This window comes from Culex quinquefasciatus, chromosome 1 (assembly GCF_015732765.1).
Source record: "Culex quinquefasciatus strain JHB chromosome 1, VPISU_Cqui_1.0_pri_paternal, whole genome shotgun sequence".
Classification (NCBI taxonomy): domain Eukaryota; kingdom Metazoa; phylum Arthropoda; class Insecta; order Diptera; family Culicidae; genus Culex; species Culex quinquefasciatus.
The window spans coordinates 72,181,519-72,201,877 of NC_051861.1; the positions used below are offsets into that span (position 1 = coordinate 72,181,519).

The 20,359-nt window shown below is 37.6% G+C and overlaps 1 pseudogene; it reads right to left on the reverse strand.

Moving 5' to 3' along the window:
• Nucleotides 1-5,974: 5,974 nt before the first annotated feature.
• LOC119770368 lies at nt 5,975-18,392 on the reverse strand (annotated as a pseudogene).
• Nucleotides 18,393-20,359: the final 1,967 nt, after the last annotated feature.

Here is a 20,359-nt window from a genome sequence, read left to right on the forward strand (position 1 = left end):
ATCACTAGGCTAAATTCCAAATTTGAGCTCATTCTGACCACGGCAACCCCTCCCTTTAATCGCTTGAAGTTTGTATGGGAAAATCGTCAAAATGTATGGAGAAAAGTAATTGTTTCAGTTTTAACCAGCGGAGGGCGCAAAAGTCATCCAATCTTTTGGAAATTTTTCCCATACAAACTTCAAGCGATTAGAGGAGGGGTTCCCGTGGTCAGAATGAGCTCAAATTTGGAATTAGGAACTATAGTGATGCGCCTATCTATGATTTCAGGAGGTAGCCCGAGAAAGCCCGGATTTGGACCACCCTAATGAACATCTCTAGTTAAAAAAAAATCTACGCAAAACCAGTCATGCGTGAGGTACCTCAGCTGAACTGAACTGCCCCGCTTTGAAAAATGTTTGTATCAATTGGATCGTTGTTTAGAACTTTATTTAGAAGGAAAATTTATTTTTTTGACATAGCTGTCACATTCATTAGTTGGTGTCCGTAATAGAATGTAAGTTTTTAAACTATTAATACATTTTAAATTTTTTATCCATAGTAAACCCACCGCAAGCTAAATTGAACCTGTCGATTTACCAACTGTGTACATGTCAGATGCGCTGATAAGGGCACGTTTGAATAGAAACCAGTTACGACAACTAGCACACTACTGCAACTGCTGGTGAACCAGTGCCACTGGATCATCAGCATGGATGCACACACGTGGGCAAAAATGACAGACTCTCGGTCTACCACCAGCCATGGCAGCCAACCGCGGTGGTGAGACAATCCAACGAACTTTCGGCCAATATTTGAACTGCATCATTGTGCATTGTCCAACGACGGCCATTCGGGATTGGAGTTAAGTGCACTCTGCCGCTGGCTGAAGCTTCTGGATGGCATGGAAAGTACCTTTCTCTGCTCGGTCATCTTCATTGTGCAGCAGTCAAATTTTGATTCTCATCGTTTGACGGATCAGTCTGATTCTGCAGCACATTTGCCGGATGGTGGCCTGACCTGGCCAATTGTTTCAAACACACCCCGGGAGTGACAGTCATTAAATGAGAACAGAACAGATGAGTCCTTTTTACACACGAAGGACACAATGTGTGTGATTCCCAAGTGGTTTCGCTGTGGAATATACGATTTGGCCGAAATACTCTGGCTATTCATCCTCATGGAGGTGAAAGTTTCCGACTGCTGAAATAAAATATGCAATGCAACTTGCCGATCCAACTCGACGTTGCAATCTACTGAAAGAGTTTTTTTTGTCGGTCACGTGGACCTGAAGCCAGAAGAGTTCTCACGAATTAGTTCATCGGGTTTGGCCACACAAAAAGCGTCATCTAAAATCCAAACTCAATCAAAACCTCCATTTATCGGGGCCAGATAAACCGGTTTAGCTGAAATTGACTGGTGGCGAGGATTTCCAGCGTATATTAGAAGCGACAGGTGCAAACAGTTGCCCCGATTCGTTTCAACCCCTCACCTTCTGCGGAAACATTTTGCTAAATCCGAAAACTATGCTCTCAACTCGAATAAATGCGGATCGGAGCACCACAAAAGCTGATGCTACTGCTGCTACGTGAGTATAAACTCTAATATTGATTCCGCTCGGCTGGAAAAGTTGCCACCATTTTTGGGTCCTACATGCAAGGTTTGAAGGTAGGGGAAGGGTTAGCACAGTTTCATCGAAATAGATTCAATTAAATTTGCTATTCAATAGTTTCGATTAGCAATCAGAGGAAATTATGCGCTGATGAACGTTTGCTAATAGGAAGCGTTTTGTTGGGTTTATTGGGTAGAATTTTGAATGAAAGCTCATTGGTTTCATTGTTTTCCATTCGCTTTGAAAAAGAACAGTAGAAATATTTTTGGTGCCAAAATTTTTGAAAAAATGTTGTTCTTCTCAGTTGCTGTGATTGGATATTTTGATTTGTGTGAAAATTTTTTCAATTTATTTGATTTAAAAAAACGGTTGAGGTAACACAATAAAGTTGCGTGGATTAATTCAAGATTTCATTTCAATATCATGATGTTTGAAGCTGTTCAAAATTTTGATAGTTTGTGTGTGTGTTTTTTTATGTGTTGTTTGCATAAATATCCCATATGCAAAAATAGTAAGCTGAAAAATACTTAGACTTCTATGGAAGCAGTCAACAAGGTTGTGGGATGTCACTCAAACATCAGACCCAGTTTGCTACGATGTTCTGACAACAACATATTATCTGTTATTGTGATGAAACATCTTAAAAATATAATATTGACAGAAACCTAGTAAAAGATTATATAACTCTCGAAATGCAATATAAAACTTAGCTAAACTTAATTCTGCAAACTTTTATTTCAACTAAATGTCAATACATTACCATAGAAGTGCAAAATAACCATTTTGGAGTGGGTATAAAACCCATTGTATCGATAGATTAGGTTTTTCATTGGAATAAAGTACCAACCCGGAATTATGTCATCGAAAATACGCCGGCATCCGAAACGGTCCACGATTCACAAGTCAACCTGAGTGGCATCGGAAAGGGCATAAAATTTCCGATCTTTTGATACCCAAACATCTAGGTGTTTTATTAAACCCATGTTTTAAAATACCTGAGCAAAAAGTAAGTATGATCCACGAGAACAAAAATTACAAAGGTCCATACATTTTTGGTAGGTTGCTCAAACGAAACCATAACAACGTTTTTACCTAAGTTTTAAAAACGTAGGCTAGATGTTTGGGTATTAAAAGATCGGAAATTTTAAGCCCTTTCTGATGCCACATAGGTTGACTTGTGAATCGTGGCCGGTTCGGATGCAGACGGATTTTCCGACGACGTTGATACGAAATTCCAAAGAAAAATCTTTTTTATCGATACAAAGACCCCCAAGACGGTGTTATACCCACTTCAGAATGTTCATTTAGCAATTTTATGGTAATATATTGACATAAATTTAGCAAAATTAAGGTAAGCTAAGTTTTATATAGAATTTCCAAAGTTATATAAACATTTATACTAAGTAGTTAGTAAACTTTATATTCAATTCACATTATTTTTTTAATCAGTCAAGTATGCCTATTTGGAGTTGGAAGACTATATTTAAAGTGATTTGTCAACAAATAACTTTATTTTTGTTAATTTTTCGAAAGCTGTGCAAACTTTTTTTGCGCCTTTTTTTATTTTTGTAAAGTATAAGTTTTAAAACTTTTTATAGAAATCATCTTTTCTTGAGCTTTTTGTAGCAAAATGTTCGGCATGAGTTCCTGAACAAAACGTAGTACTAGGTTTCTTTCAAACTTAAAATTGTTTACATGATTCATCACAAAATGTGCATAGTGCCCGAGGGGTGTAAATACTTTTTTACATACTGTAATTAACAGCTACGTAGGCTGATTGTAGATAGGCCCTAAGACTACTTGTTAAGTTTTCACGGTGTACATGATTTTCAACCTAACTGTATAAGTGTTTAATCAACTCAAAAGAGATGAAAATTCATATGAGACAATTTTGCAAACGAAACTTTGAAGCAAAGATTAACAAAACTAATGCTTAAGACATAGTTTTGGGGGTTAGGGGGATTTAGATGTATGTATGTATGTATGTATGATCCCCATACCCGCAGGCAACTTGGTCCCGAAACACATGTGAGCGCTAGGTGAACAATTCGATCATCTTTTACTCCGTAATCTGTACACCCACGTGCATAAGTTTTTTTGCACGAATTTTAGTCCTACAAATACCGGCGCATAAAATAAAATGGTTTCCCCCATCCCTCCCTAAGCGCCGGAAATTTGCAGCGGGTGTAGGGACACTTTGGATAGACGCCCTTGTTCCCATCACGTCACTGAGGGTATGAAGCGACGAGAAATTAATAAGCATGCCCCCTCAGCCGAACCTTCATTAGAGAAGCAGGCAATCCACAACTCACAGCGAACGACTAAGGGGACACCCTACCGCGTATATAGTCAAATTGGCGTGGTTTGTCTTTATTGATCTGAATGAATGTCAGTATAAGTGAAAGAGTATTTTGATTTTTATATAGGAAAGATCTCACCAAATAAGAAAAACTTCAGGGGTTGGTCCTTTCCGACCGATTCACCACGCGTCTTTCAGCTTCCAGCATAGATACAAATCTCGTCTGAACAGATACTGCTGGGGTGTTGATGTGCTGCTGCAAGCCTTGATGAATTTCTTCAGCAATCGGTCCTTGGTCCAAATCTAACAGCTCACTGGTAATGATGAGATCTCGCAGTTTCGGGCACCTTCTGGGATAGCAATCGCCCCGACGAATCGCGGAAACCGTATTTTCAATGGCACTGTTGCTGGTATTCATGGCCATCCCGTAATTTGTCTTCGAATTCCACTACATTGCACCTTTTTTCAAATTCTAGAATTTTCACAAAATGACAGCGCGAAAAATTTAAAACGTCCAAACAAGCGCACAGTTTAGTAGTTTAGTAATTTAGAAGTTTAGTAAAGTACTTCAAAAGTTATGCTAAAAAGAATTGAGAAATGTCCGGAAGATTGGTTTTTGTAAATAAACATTATATATTTTTAGAAAGGTATTTGAAAGACCTTTCCAATGAGCATAAAACATCGAAGATCTGGAAACCCTATTAAAAGTTATTAGCAATTAGGCGTCATCCATAAAGCACGTACGCTCTTAGGCGGGGGGTTTGCGAGACTGTGACGACACGCTAGGTTTTTTATGATTGCATAATATTAACATTCCAACGCCCAAGGCTCCAAAAAAGTTGGAACGGTAACTCAACCAATCAAGATGATTCTTCTTTTCAGTGATTTGTTTGGATGTCTAGATGATTCTAGAACTTTGCAGAACTTAATTTGATCAAATCTGTATTTTTTGCGATCAAAAACATCGTTCCAACTTTTTTTTTGAGTGTAAAAAAAAATCGTCAAAAATTTCGTGGAGGCAGTTTCCATAGACCAAATGTCACCACTGATAACGGTATCACATTATAATTTATTATATAGTCACATTTTTTTCAGCTGGAACTACAATATTTCGCAAATTCTTGCTTGATAAAAATAAATGCTTTGAAAGCAGGGTGTTCATAAGAAAACTGCTATAAATGGTTTAAACTTATTTGATGCAAAGCTATGAAAAACATTTTTCAAGATTTTTGAAAACTTGAATGTTATACCAGGTCTCTTAATTTTTAAAAGATACAAAACTGTTTTTTTATATCGCAATGTTTATTCTGAAAAAAATAATAATTAGACAACTTACCAAAATTATGAGAGTTAAAAGAAAAAAAACCCATCGAAAACAAGGGGAGGGGTCTGGCAAAATGACGTACTTTTTGAATGGTGGGGGTTCAACCTTGTGTGACAAAGGTTAACAAGGTCAAGGTTAACTTTCGCCGATTTTTGCGTGACATACTTGACGCCTTAAGTGTTTTTTGTACACTTTTTGGAGGCCGGATCTAAGATATTTCGATGAAACTGATTTTCGGGTCCATCATGCGACCCATCGTTAGTTGGATTGAAAACATCGAAGTTCTGATTACCCTATCAAATATTACAAGTACTTAAGAACAAATCTCTGTTTTTATTTTCTGTTATTATAACAGCTTATCTGGTTCTTTCAATAACAAATCCTGATCTTCTGACGATAATTGTTCCGGTGGCTCCCCACCGGTGAATTGGCAACCCTGCTCAACTGTCAAATCATGCTTGCGATGACAAGCAAAAGAGAACACATGCTTTGTTGTCATTCTTCTTTCACAACTCGATGCGATCAGAAGCAAATACACGCAAAACGGACATTAGGTATAAATTCCTAATTTTTAGTATTTTTTGAACTTATGTTCTAGCTTGTCAAATTATACCTAAAAATTAGTATTTTTTTCTTCCTAAAATTTAGTATTTTTTTAGAACACTGAAGTACTTCTTCAAAATTCCTAAACTTTAGGATTTTTTTAGTTCAAGAATTGTGATTCACGAATTGACACGTCAATGTCAAAATAATTTCGCGGCTGTAAGTTTGTGTTCCATAGTGCTGCTGTTAATTTTCAAATTATGGGAAGTGGCAAGGTAAGTTTTGTGCTGGGAACCGATCGGGAATGCATTTTGAGTTGGCCGACGAAACTTTCCACGTGGCCACCCGGATCCGGTGCAGCCCCGGCTGGGTCGGCAGAAACGCAAAGCCGTACCCGACCGGCCAAAAGTTGTCGAACAAGTTCAAACAAGTCGAACCGCGGCAGGCCAGATGCAAATCGAGCGGAGTTCCAAAGTGGGACCGCCGAGGATCGACGCGGGCCGTGTTGGCGACACTCTGTCCCTCGAAGTGTGCTGGACCCGAACTGGACGCTCCCCTTGCAGAACAGGTTCGGCTCTTCAAAATCCGACGCGGCACATTTCTCCCAGGATGGGACAGAGGTTCCGCCGGGGCATCGCTGGATTTAGTTATGTAGCTTTTATTTTTGTTTAAGGGAATCACTTTTCGAGTGCCAAAGAGAACGGAACCCGGAGCATCTTAATTAGAGGAAGTGTGGCTCGCGTGTTTGTGGAAGAGGAGAAGGAGGACGGAACCTTCAACTCCCGGCGGGATTAAAAAAGCCGCGTTTTCCCTCTCGTGCCCTAGAGGACGGATGTTTGCGGAAGAGCTGGAAAGGGGAAGTATAAAGGAACCCCAACCGGGAATTGTGCGACCCAAAATTGTATCCAGTTTGAGGTTGGCGGTTTGGTTGGGCGTTGCGGGTGTGTGTCTGTGCGTGAGGGTATGTATGCGTGTGTGAAAGTGCGCTTGTGCTCGTGTGTGTATGAGAGAGTGGTAGGGTAGAGGAAGAGAAAGACAGAGAAAATGGGAGAGAGAAGAGGAGAGGGAGAGAAAAAGGAGGTAAAGAGACAGAAAGTGGGAAAGGGAGAGAAGGAGAGAGAAAGAATGAGAGGAAGAGAGAAAATGGGAGGGAAGATGGACAGAAAATGTGGGAGAGAGAGAGGGAGAGATAGGGTGAGGGTAGAGGAAGAAAGAGAGAGAGAGAGAGAGAGAGAGAGAGAGAGAGAGAGAGAGAGAGAGAGAGAGAGAGAGAGATAGAGATAGATAGAGATAGATAGAGATAGAAGAAGAGAAAGAGAGGGGGGGGGGGAAGAGAGAAGGAGAGAATATGTGGTAGCTGGAGAGAGAGAGGGAAGAGCGAGGGGAGAGGAAGAGAGAGGGTGTGAGCGAGAGAGTAAAAGTTGTATAGAGAAGAGAAGAGAAAGCAAGCGAGATAAAGAGAGGAAGAGGAAGAGAGAAAGATAGAAGGGGGGGGGGGAATTTTTAAAAATCTTATATTTCAAACATTCTCAAGCCAAAAAATCTAATATTATGAAATTAAAAATATTTAAAGATTTTAATATTGAAATATATATAATATTAAAATATTAAAATATTAAAATATTAAAATATTAAAATATTAAACTATTAAAATATTAAAATATTAAAATATTAAAATATTAAAATATTAAAATATTAAAATATTAAAATATTAAAATTTTAAAATATTAAAATATTAAAATATTCAAATATTAAAAAATTAAAAAATTAAAATATTTAATTATTAAAATATTAAAATATTAAAATATTTAAATATTAAAATATTAAAATATTAAAATATTAAAATATTAAAATATTAAAATATTAAAATATTAAAATATTAAAATATTAAAATATTAAAATATTAAAATATTAAAATATTAAAATATTAAAATATTAAAATATTAAAATATTAAAATATTAAAATATTAAAATATTAAAATATTAAAATATTAAAATATTAAAATATTAAAATATTAAAATATTAAAATATTAAAATATTAAAATATTAAAATATTAAAATATTAAAATATTAAAATATTAAAATATTAAAATATTAAAATATTAAAATATTAAAATATTAAAATATTAAAATATTAAAATATTAAAATATTAAAATATTAAAATATTAAAATATTAAAATATTAAAATATTAAAATATTAAAATATTAAAATATTAAAATATTAAAATATTAAAATATTAAAATATTAAAATATTAAAATATTAAAATATTAAAATATTAAAATATTAAAATATTAAAATATTAAAATATTAAAATATTAAAATATTAAAATATTAAAATATTAAAATATTAAAATATTAAAATATTAAAATATTAAAATATTAAAATATTAAAATATTAAAATATTAAAATATTAAAATATTAAAATATTAAAATATTAAAATATTAAAATATTAAAATATTAAAATATTAAAATATTAAAATATTAAAATATTAAAATAATAAAATAATCAAATATTAAAATATTAAGATAATACAATTTTTAAATATTAAAATATTTAAATATTAAAATATTTAAATATACAAATATTAAAATATTAAAATATTAATATATTAATATATTTAAATATTTAAATATTTAAATATTTAAATATTAAAATATTTAAATATTATAATTTTAAAATATTCAAATCTTAAAACAATTATTTTTAGATAAGAGCATTTATAAAAAAGTTGAGTTTTATGTAAATAAAAATATTATTATATCATTTAAACCATTGTTTTCTTCTGCCTACATATCTCTTGAATAATATCTAATTTGATCTTTGATTATTCCTAAATATAAGTTATTTTGGATTCCTTACTTTTCCAGAAAATATCTGAAATTTAGGCATTTATGCCTAGAATTTAGTAATAATCATGGTCCGCCATCTTGAATTATACCTGAATATCAGTAATTTTGGATCCCTTACTTTTTCCAGAAAATACCTCAAATTTAGGTATTTATTCTTAGAAATAAGGAATATTCGTGGTCCGCCATCTTGGATTATACCTTAATATCAGTAATTTTGGATCCCTCACTTTTCCAGAAAATACTTCAAATTTAGGTATTTATGCCTAGAAATTAGGAATAATCGTGGTCCACCATCTTGGATTCTTCCTGAATATAAGTAATTTTGATCTCTCACTTTTCTAGAAAATACCTGAATTTTAGGTTTTTATGCCTAGAATTTAGTAATAATCATGGTCCGCCATCTTGGATTATACCTAAAAATAAGTTATTTTGGATCCCTGACTTTTCCAGAAAATACCTGAATTTTAGGTTTTTATGCCTAGAATTTAGTAATAATCATGGTCCGCCATCTTGGATTATACCTAAAAATAAGTTATTTTGGATCCCTGACTTTTCCAGAAAATACCTGAATTTTAGGTTTTTATGCCTAGAATTTAGTAATAATCATGGTCCGTCATCTTGGATTATACCTAAAAATAAGTTATTTTGGATCCCTGACTGTTCCAGAAAATACCTGAATTTTAGGTTTTTATGCCTAGAATTTAGTAATAATCATGGTCCGCCATCTTGAATTATACCTAAAAATAAGTTATTTTGGATCCCTGACTTTTCCAGAAAATACCTGAATTTTAGGTTTTTATGCCTAGAATTTAGTAATAATCATGGTCCGCCATCTTGGATTATACCTAAAAATAAGTTATTTTGGATCCCTGACTTTTCCAGAAAATACCTAAATTTTAGGTTTTTATGCCTAGAATTTAGTAATAATCATGGTCCGCCATCTTGGATTATACCTAAAAATAAGTTATTTTGGATCCCTGACTTTTCCAGAAAATACCTGAATTTTAGGTTTTTATGCCTAGAATTTAGTAATAATCATGGTCCGCCATCTTGGATTATACCTAAAAATAAGTTATTTTGGATCCCTGACTTTTCTAGAAAATACCTGAATTTTAGGTTTTTATGCCTAGAATTTAGTAATAATCATGGTCCGCCATCTTGGATTATACCTAAAAATAAGTTATTTTGGATTCCTGACTTTTCTAGAAAATACCTGAATTTTAGGTTTTTATGCCTAGAATTTAGTAATAATCATGGTCCGCCATCTTGGATTATACCTAAAAATAAGTAATTTTGGATCCCAAACTTTTCCAGAAAATGCCTAAAATTTAGGTATATTGGTTCTTCAATTATACCTAAAATTTAGGAATTCTCGTACTAAAACGCGACTAGTAATTTTATTACTAATAGCCGATTAGTAATAAAATAACTTATTGCAGTCAGGTTCGATTATACCTAAAAATTAGGAATTTATACCTAGTGTCCGTTTTGCGTGTACACGTTTAGTTTAGTACGCGGTCGTCTTTAATTCTCCTCCGGTCTCGAGTCCCGTCGGCCCAGTCCAAGGTCCACTCAAACAATAATAGAACATGAACTTTTCCAGATTCCACCAGCTCGAGATGGCTGTATGCTAAAATTAACATAGGGCTTTAGGATCAAATTATGAGCAAGACACTAACCACCCAATGCTGGATTAAGCAGCTATTTTTTTCTGCCAGCAGTCCTTTTCTAATGCATACTGCTCCACAACCACAGCCTGTCTTGTTCCAAATAACCAGCAACACAACAACAATTCAATCTCCCCCGTTTTCGTAATGGAAAACGGCAGCAAAAGCCTTAAATTAGTTATCCTCTTTCGACCCATAAACCACGATAACGAAATTATACAAATCCCATTATGAAGCGTTTACAATAATCCTCATACACACACACACATCCACACTTTCGACCCCCTTTTGTTTGCCCTCATTTCGTATTCCAGCTTCGAAGTGTGTCCGTTCGAATGCTTTTAAAATCCCCTGAAGCTTCCAGTTTTCCAAAAGCGCCCCAGCCAACATCGTTGTTAGGGTTAAAGTTCTGCCTCCATCAGCGGCAGGCAGGAGGCTTTTCAGCGCGCTTTTCCCTTTTTTGCGCCCACTTCCCTAAAGGGAGAGCGAAAGGAGCATGGTTGGGAAAAACCTCAGGTCCGAAAATAAATCTGCCATCGTTCCACAATTCTCTTTCCTGCTGCTTGGTTTTGTTTGGCCACCAACCACGGGACAGCTGCCTGGTGGTGGAGTTTTCCTTTCGTTCCCATCACCGATGTCATTCAGGACCAGCATCAGCAGTAATAGCAGCAGCAGTTCCCGGCTTTACTTCCCTTCTTCCTTAGACCGATCGCAGAGTGGCCAATATCGACTGCCGGCTGTTCTTGGTGGCCCGTCTCGCATCAGTGATGAAACCGCATCAGAGCATAGCTCTGGAAAACTTTTGCTTTCCTGTCCCATCCAGCCAGCCAGCAGGGACCAGATTCCGTTCGTTGTTCTTGGAGTCAGCATGGGGGAAGACTCGGTCGTAGTGCAAGTTTAATAGAAGCTTTAGTAGGGTCTCTCCTTTGGTAAATTTCTTGATATGGATGCAGAACGAATGGAAAATAAATGTTCGATATATTTTTACTTCAAAGTTTATGAAAAAAATAAGAGGGCTGCAAACAAACTGGTAAATTTCTGTTATTTAGTTAGGAATTAAAACGTTGATTGTCACCGACACTAATTCAAACCCATTCTAATGAATGATATAAGTTGAAACTTAAGCGAATTCTTAATATCCATGCGTAAGATATCTATGATATCAGGGCTTATGCATCCAAAAATATATGGGTATAATTTGACCGTGTTTCCAAAACTGGATATCTCATATCAAGGTTACCAGATTACATTAGTTTATTTTATTGTTAGGGTCATTCCGCCTCAAACGTACACATCCCTCGAAATCATCATTTTCAGATCAAGCTTAAATTTGGTAGAGCCGTTGATACCACTAGAACAAACAAGATTTAATTTTCGTTCCTCCTCATTGACACCACCCCAATATTTGACTTTTAGGCTACGAAATCGGTTTTTTTTTCTTCAATTTTAATTTTTGTATTTTTTAATCCGGCTGAAACTTTTTTGGTGCCTTCGGTATGCCCATCGCATCATTAGTTTGTCCATATAATTTTCCATACAAATTTGGCAGCTGTCCATACAAAAATGACTTGATTTGAGAAAAACACTATTTTTAATTTAATTCATTTTCTAATATGTTTTAGAGGACATCAAATGACAATTTTTCAGAAATTCCCAGGTTGTTCAAAAAATCTTTGACCGAGTTATGATTTTTTAATCACTACATATTTGCATCAATACTAAACCTTTGCATGGCAATATCTCAGCAACTAAGGGTCGTATCAACAAAGTTCAAAAAAGCAAAATATGGAGAATTTTCTCAGCTTTTCAAAATATTTTTTCCAATAGTGTGCAAACATGTGCACTAATTTAAAAAAATGAAAAACTGCGACTATTTTCGAAAAAGTTACCTAAAAATGACTATAACTTGAAAACGGTGCACTTTATCAAAATTTCACTAAAGTACTTTTTGATTGCAAATTCGATTTTACATCGAAAAAAGAAGTTGAAAAATGTTTGCGACCAATATTTCAATTTTTTGAAAAAAATAGTATTGATTAAAAAATCATAACTTTTTTAAATTTTCATCATCCCGGTACGAGAATCGAACTCACGACCTCTGGATTGGAAATCCAGCACGCCGCTTGTCGAAACCCATCACCTACCGGTCAGTATTCCCAGTGAGTAGAATAACTCTTTGAAGGGATCTGACTTTGCCGAGCCGGACAGGAATCGAACCCGTCACCTTCCGCTTACACGGCGAAACCCGTAACCTCACGGCCACGGTAGCTCGGCAACTTGGTCAAAGATTTTTTGCACAACCTGGACATTTCTGAAAAGTTGTCCTCTAAAAAATATCAGAAAATGAAAGAAATTAAAAATAGTGTTTTTGCAAATCAGGTTTCAGTGACAAAAAGTTTAGTAAAAAATCACCAAAAAATTTTTTACCGTGTATCATTTTTTCAAGTGTCGTCCGTACCCATACCTACAACTTTGCGAAGATACCAAATCGATCAAAAAAATCAGGTACACAGACATGCATTTGAACGAACTGTACTTGCACTTTCCGTTCTTATATGCACATCTAGGAGGCACAGAACATGGTGTTTTTACCACCTTACGAGAAAACGTGCCGAACTCTTAGCGACTCTTTGAAAAATTGTACATGTTTTTTTTCATTTTCTACTATTCTTCACTTATATTTTGAGCTAGGTCGGTTCTTTTCCCGAACTGGTGTAGCGCTGAAGCTTATCTAAGATCTTCGATTGGTTGTTTCCTAATATGGAAATCCCACAGCACAGGTTAAAAAGGCCAAAGACTATGCAAAAAACGGGTTTCCATAAAAATGGTCCTCAAACATCCGAATTTCTTAACTTAGCTCACATGGCAGCTATTCCGGATATTTTATATTTGTTCCACACACGGATAACTCATGAATTTTTTACTGTACGGTTTAATTAAGCCTCATTTTCCACATTTTTTCACTGCACAAAATTGAAACCAGAAAAAATGACATTTGCACGTACAGCCAAAATTCTGACACAGTGCCCGTGCGCGTACTTTGATTAAAAACTAACTCAATCCACCCATGTGGTTGGAGCCTTCCTCACCTATAACCAACAATGGCTGATATGATGGAATTGTACAAAAATTTCATCTATTTTTTTAGATCCGGAATACAAAAGTACATAAATATCACTTAAGTGGTCATACCTCGAGACAGTGTTGCCAGATCGTCAATGTTTTGGACTCGTTGGAAATGTCTTTTGATAACCTAACAAACGATGGGTCGGATGGTGGATCCAGACATAGTTTACATACATTTAAATGAGATCCAGCTTCAAAAAAGGTGCAGGTGGTTATGTTACACATGACCAGTATGACAAAGAACTTTGCAAGATGATTGTTGAAATTTTCGATTAGAATGTCCGGTCCAAATTCCCCCCTTATAATAACCGTCCTATCGAACTAAGGGGACGGAAATTGCAAGTGGAGCTGAAATAGAAATCGAAGTGAAATCAATTTACTTTCCTTCACCACTCGAAAGTTACCAAGATGCGGGAATGTTTTTGCAAGGCTGTTGCAAGCAATCGGCGGCAGTAAAGGAAATTTGAACAGCAGACATTAAAAACTACCCTTTACAGGGCTCTTAATGATTACGAGATAGTTATTCTAAATTTCCAGAAACAGATTTTCACAGTGGCACAAAAAAATGTGCATTGCAGTAGTCCATTTATTACTTCCTGCCTAATAAGCAATATATTTTAACTGCTTAGCATTAGCATATTTTAACTGCTTAATTTCAGATAATGGCCAAATGCAACTTTTTATGTCCAGTATCAAAAATCATTAAGTTTGATGCCCATATTGCCCCAACTCTTACGGTCCGGCAAATGTCCCCTCATCGGAACATCCCCGGGGCCTCCGGCCACTTCGGATTGTGGCCCTTACTGCCAAAATGTCAAATTTCATGTCCGGTATCAAAAACCATTAGGTTTGATACCCATATTGCCCCAACTCTTACGGTCCAGCAAATGTCCCCCCATCGGAACATCCGCGGGGCCTCCGGCCACTCCGGATTGTGGCCACTACTGCCGAAATGTACCATAAAGTTTGATACCCATATGCACTCCAGGTGGCGGCCACTACTGCCAAAATGTCAAATTTCATGTCCAGTATCAAAAACCATAAAGTTTGATACCCATATTGCTCCAACTCTTACGGTCCGGCAAATGTCCCCCCATCGGAACATCCGCGGGGCCTCTGGCCACTCCGGATTGTGACCACTACTGCCGAAATGTCAAATTTCATATCCAGTATCAAAACCATAAAGTTTGATACCCATATTGCCCCAACTCTTACGGTCCGGCAAATGTCCCCCAATCGGAACATCCGCGGGGCCTCTGGCCACTCCGGATTGTGACCGAAAAAACGAAACGAAACTATTGGCACTACGCCCCCCGGGGCATGGCCTTCCTCTAACGTGGGATTTCTGCTCCAGCGCCTCTGACGAGACAGGAGAAACCGGGACCGACGTTTTACTTCACCATCCGATAGAAGCTCAGTGGATAAGGCAGGAATCGAACCCGCGTCTCATTGCATCATCGGGATCGGCAGCCGAAGCCGCTACCCCTGCGCCACGAGACCCACCAGATTGTGACCACTACTGCCGAAATGTCAAATTTCATATCCAGTATCAAAAACCATAAAGTTTGATACCCATATTGCCCCAACTCTTACGGTCCGGCAAATGTCCCCCCATCGGAACATCCGCGGGGCCTCCGGCCACTCCGGATTATGGCCACTACTGCCAAAATGTCGAATTTCATGTCCGGTATCAAAAACCATAAAGTTTGGTACCCATATTACACCAACTCTTACGGTCCGGCAAATGTCCCCTTATCGGAACATCCCCGGGGCCTCCGGCCACTCCAGGTGGTGGCCACTACTGCCAAAATGTCAAATTTCATGTCCAGTATCAAAATCCCTAAAGTTTGATACCCATATTGCCCCAACTCTTACGGTTCGGCAAATGTCCCCCCATCGGAACATCCCCGGGGCCTCCGGCTACTCCGGATTGTGGTCACTACTGCCGAAACATCAAATTTCATGTCCAGTATCAAAATCCCTAAAGTTTGATACCCATATTGCCCCAACTCTTATGGTTCCGCAAATGTCCCCTTATCGGAACATCCCCGGAGCCTCCGGCCACTCCAGGTGGTGGCCACTACTGCCGAAATGTCAAATTTCATGTCCAGTATCAAAAACCATAAAGTTTGATACCCATATTGCCCCAACTCTTACGGTCCAGCAAATGTCCCCCCATCGGAACATCCGCGGGGACTCCGGCCACTCCGGATTGTGACCACTACTGCCGAAATGTCAAATTTCATGTCCAGTATCAAAAACCATAAAGTTTGATACCCATATTGCCACAACTCTTACGGTCCGGAAAATGTCCCCCCATCGGAACATCCGCGGGGCCTCCGGCCACTCTAGGTGGTGGCCAGTTCCAATGATCGACTCACGCGACCGGCATGTCTTAGCTGGTCCTTGCCTCCAAGCCATCTGCTCCCGGACCTCCAGGCCGTCTGCTACCGGGCCACCAGGCCATCTGCTTCTGATGTATCCTCGTCGTCGTCCAGCAATAGAATGAATTTTCGGGACCGACCGAGCCGAGTTTTGTTGGCTCGTCAACGATCCGAAAATTATGAGGTGGAGTGGGGGAGATTTTAGATACATCAATCTCACGTCTCTCGATCGACTGATTGGGAAACGTTCGTTCATCCAACCAGCGTGCACCAAAAAGAGGGGAAATTCGTGCCGAGAGGGGAATTCGTCACGTAACGTTTTCGCTTCGCGAAAATTTTGGATTGACACCACGTATAGAAACCTTAGGACAAAGTTCTTTGTCAAAAGTACATCAATATCACTTAAGTGGGCATATCTTGAGACAGGGTTGCCAGATCTTCAATGTTTTGAACTCGAAAAGGTTTTTTGATAACCTAATCAACGATGGATCCGGACATAGTTTACATACATTTAAATGAGATCCAGCTTCAAAAAAGTACATAAATGTCACTTAAGTGAACATATCTCGATACAGAGTTGCCAGATCTTCAATGTTTTGAACTCGTTGGAAAGGTTTTTTGATAAACTAACTAACGATGGGTGGGATGATGGATCCGAACATAGTTTACATACATTTAAGTGAGATCCGGCTTCCAAAAAGTACATCAATATCACTTAAGTGGGCATATCTCGAGACAGGGTTGCCAGATCTTCAATGTTTTGAACTCGTTGGAAAGGTCTTTTGATAATCTAACCAAAGATGGGTCGGATGATGGACCCGGACATAGTTTACATACTTTTAAGTGAGATCCGGATATGTGTGAAAACACATTTTTATACATAACTTTTGAACTACTTATCGAAACTTCAATCTGTATAAAACTCGATCTATGGAACCCTAAACCAAGTCAAATGCAACAAGTTCGGGTCAAATCGGTTCAGGCAGTGCCGAGAAACGTGAGCTAGTTTGTTGGTCACAGACATACATACACACACACAGACATTTGTTCAGTTTTCGATTCTGAGTCGATATGTATACATGAAGGTGGTTCTACGACGTTTTTATACAAAGTTCATTTTTAGAGCAGGATTATAGCCTTACCTCAGTGAGGAAGGCAAAACTTTGTCTTAGAAGAACAAGAGCAGCACCCGTGCCGTGCCGTGCCGATGCACCTCTGGGTACTTGTACAGATTTTTGAATTTTCATACATCATTTTTGTATGGACAGCTGACCTAATTTTCATGTTCCTTAAGAAAATTTTCAAATTTCATTTAATACATTATTGGTTCTTCTCGAGACGGGACCATCCATAAACCACGTGGACACTTTTTTTTTGTATGAACAATTGTCCACGAGGGAGGGGGTAAAAACGAAGTTGACTTTATAGCTGTCGGCCACCATTGCTAGTACCAACCACTAGTGTCTTCCTTTTATCTACAAGGACTTCGCCGCCCTGGGCTCCTAAGTGTATGAAAGTATGGCACGGAGCGACGGCGCCGAATACCCATATTTACACAAAGAATTTTAGAGCGCCCGCCGCGGGATTCGAACCGGCGACCTCTGGATTATGAGTCCAGTGCGCGGTCCGATTGATCCACACGGGCGGGGAGGGGGTAATAGATTCCCAAAAAAGTGTCCACGTGGTTTATGAATGGTCCCGACATTGAATTTAACTATTGAACTATTTGTAACAATTTTTCTATCTGCTTTGCGGAAGACACCAAATCAATCAGAACACTCATTCCCAAGATATTGATTTGTAGTATTCCAAATAAAAAATGTTAAAAATATCGTTGCTCGAAGTCTCAGAGAATTGGATGTTTAATTTAAGGTTCTCAAATGAGCTTATTTTTCTGAGCTCAAAAACACTGTTTGGTACTGAATTTTGTTTTGCAAACAAGAAGTATAAAATCGATTTTTTTATATGAGCGCTGAAACTTTAGTTCCATTTTTGTTTTTTTTTTTTTTGCAGAACGTATTTTGTTGGGCAACAGTTCATTGAACTTGAGTTTATTTTTTATTTCCCATGAGATTATGGAGAAGGACCATACATTATTCTCTGGCATGCTGTATTTTAAAATTTAATTCAAGCTTTAAGGCCCTGTTGCTCCTCTAATGAGTATGGAACCTGATCCGTTCCTTCTTTTTAGGACGTACTCTCGGTAGGGGCTCAACGCTGTTTTTTTTTTGCCTTAATTTGGATTGACAATGACGAATTTGTTTAGCACAACTAGGTACCCTTAAAAGTCACAAACGGAATTATTATTCCACTCGTACGACTCTCGAGAAGAGCTACTCATTTTAATTTAAATTAAAGGATTACAGAACGCTACCATCTCGCTCATTAAAACTGTGCTTATTTAATTAGAATAAATTGTAATCCCGTTTCAACGTTGAGCAACGTCCGGGTGGATCCCGAAAACGAAACTGAAGGCGAGCGACGGAATGTTTTCCCCCCTTTGGTTTGCCTTCGTTGACAAGGAGTTTGGTTAGGATGACATCTTTTCACGGATCCTTGCACTCTCCCGTCCTCGTCATCATTGCCACCGGTCGTCCCCCACATGGCTTATCCTGGCCATCACGGAGACAGCTCGAACCGCAAATCGTAAAAGCATGACGATGACAACGACAACACCGAGTCATTCCGGCTTCTTCCCTGGTGAGGAGGGTGGTGGATCCAGAAAGTCGAATTTGTTGGGCGCACACTTTAAATGTCTAAATTTACGTTGCTTTTTCGTGCCAAAACAAAATTGGGTCAGGAAGCTATACCTCGATGGTAGACAGAGGGGGAAGCTGTAGTGATGATGCTGAAGAGGGGGAAGAATTGTCAATAAATGAAGGGGAGTCTTTGCTAGTTCGGTTCAGTTTTGTGGGTGAACTAGGGCGACTAGGAGGACACAATGAACTGAGAGCAGAATGATGTTAAAGACTGTGTCGACACCGATCGATTCGACGATTGTAAGTGTGAAATGAGGGACTATGATATTTTGATTTGATGAACTCAAGTATACCTCGAAATTTAACAGCAATCAACAATTTTCTCTTTATGACTATCGACATATATCTCTACCCTTAAACGTTATCACGTGGATTGTGAAAACTTAATAACGCCACAGTATTATATGCCAATTACAATTTTTTGCCTTCCTCACGTTACTGAGGAAAGGCTATAAAATTACTCGAAAAATGAACTTCTAAATTAGACCTCCAAGACCCACCTTCATGTATACCTATCGACTCAGAATCAAATTCTGAGCAAATGTCTGTGTGTGTGGTGGGATGTTGATCAAAAAAATTGTCACTCGATTATCTCGACATTAAAACATGTTGGTAAAAAATACAAAAATCGTCGAAAGTTAACAACCAAAAGTGTATCATTGATGACTACCCTACCCTATAACATTCAACCGTTTATATCCCAAACTCGCACCTAGACTCCGCTGATTGGTGCGCTGGAAGTGGGGACGCGAAGTCGTGATTATTCAGGTTAATTTTTTGTGTGCTTTTGTATCGCTTTTCGTATGGGGTGAGTGCATAATTTGTAAAGGGAGCACGTGGTCATAAAAATATTCGGAGTGAAAAGTGATTTTTTTGTTTGTTCCTTTTGTCGTGAATTGTGTGTGTTGATTGCGGGTGGCGAGGCCACGCGCTTGCCTTACTGAATTATTTGTGTCTTGAGCGTCATTTTCGTTGAGTAATTGGTGTTTTTTGTGCTTTAGTAATCTTTGTTTGTGATTTTGAAAGCCCTTCCTATATCATCGTTGATCGGAAGGCACGGCGTCGGATAAATTGTGTATTATTTTTTTCGAATATGGTTTTATTTTTTATGTTGAAAAAGCCTTTTCTATATAGTGATCGAAAGACGCACTGACATTTTGGATCGTCTAGTTAATAGTGGAGCAAAATAATTGTGTGTGAGTGATTTTGTGTGTTAACCAGAAAGACCTTCCGATAGCTTCGTTGCTCGGAAGGCTCGCCGACGGGTCTGTTATGAAAGTCCTCCCCATAGCATCGTAGCTCGGGAGGCATCGAAAAGCCAATACCTTATCCTACTAACCCAAAAAATATTAATCACGTGATGCTTGAAGGAGATGCTGTGGATTCAACGGTCTCAAACGGTATCAACAAGTATATAGCGAAAAACTCTGTGATTGATGAGTCTGCAACTTCAACTATCGGACTAACATTCCTTCTTTTCGTTGAACTGCAGGCTTCTTGGGAGGGCGCCGGTTTTGACTAATAAAGTAGGGATCTTCAGAGGTTAAACAGTGAACGGATGGTTGGCTCCCACTGATCATTTTTGATTCATTGTTTAACTCCGCTTTCAGTTTAAGAAAGAGTATTTTTTTTACAAAAAAATCCGAATGTTACATCATTAATAATGTTAATTTTTTTTCAAAACCACAGTATTTTTCTGCAACATCTCTCACCATACTTCCTTAGGAAAAATTTGAGGTAATATTGTGCAATGCAAATTCATGGTATTAACTTTTTGGTCAATGGAAGATTTTTTTTCCAAAATTGTTAAAT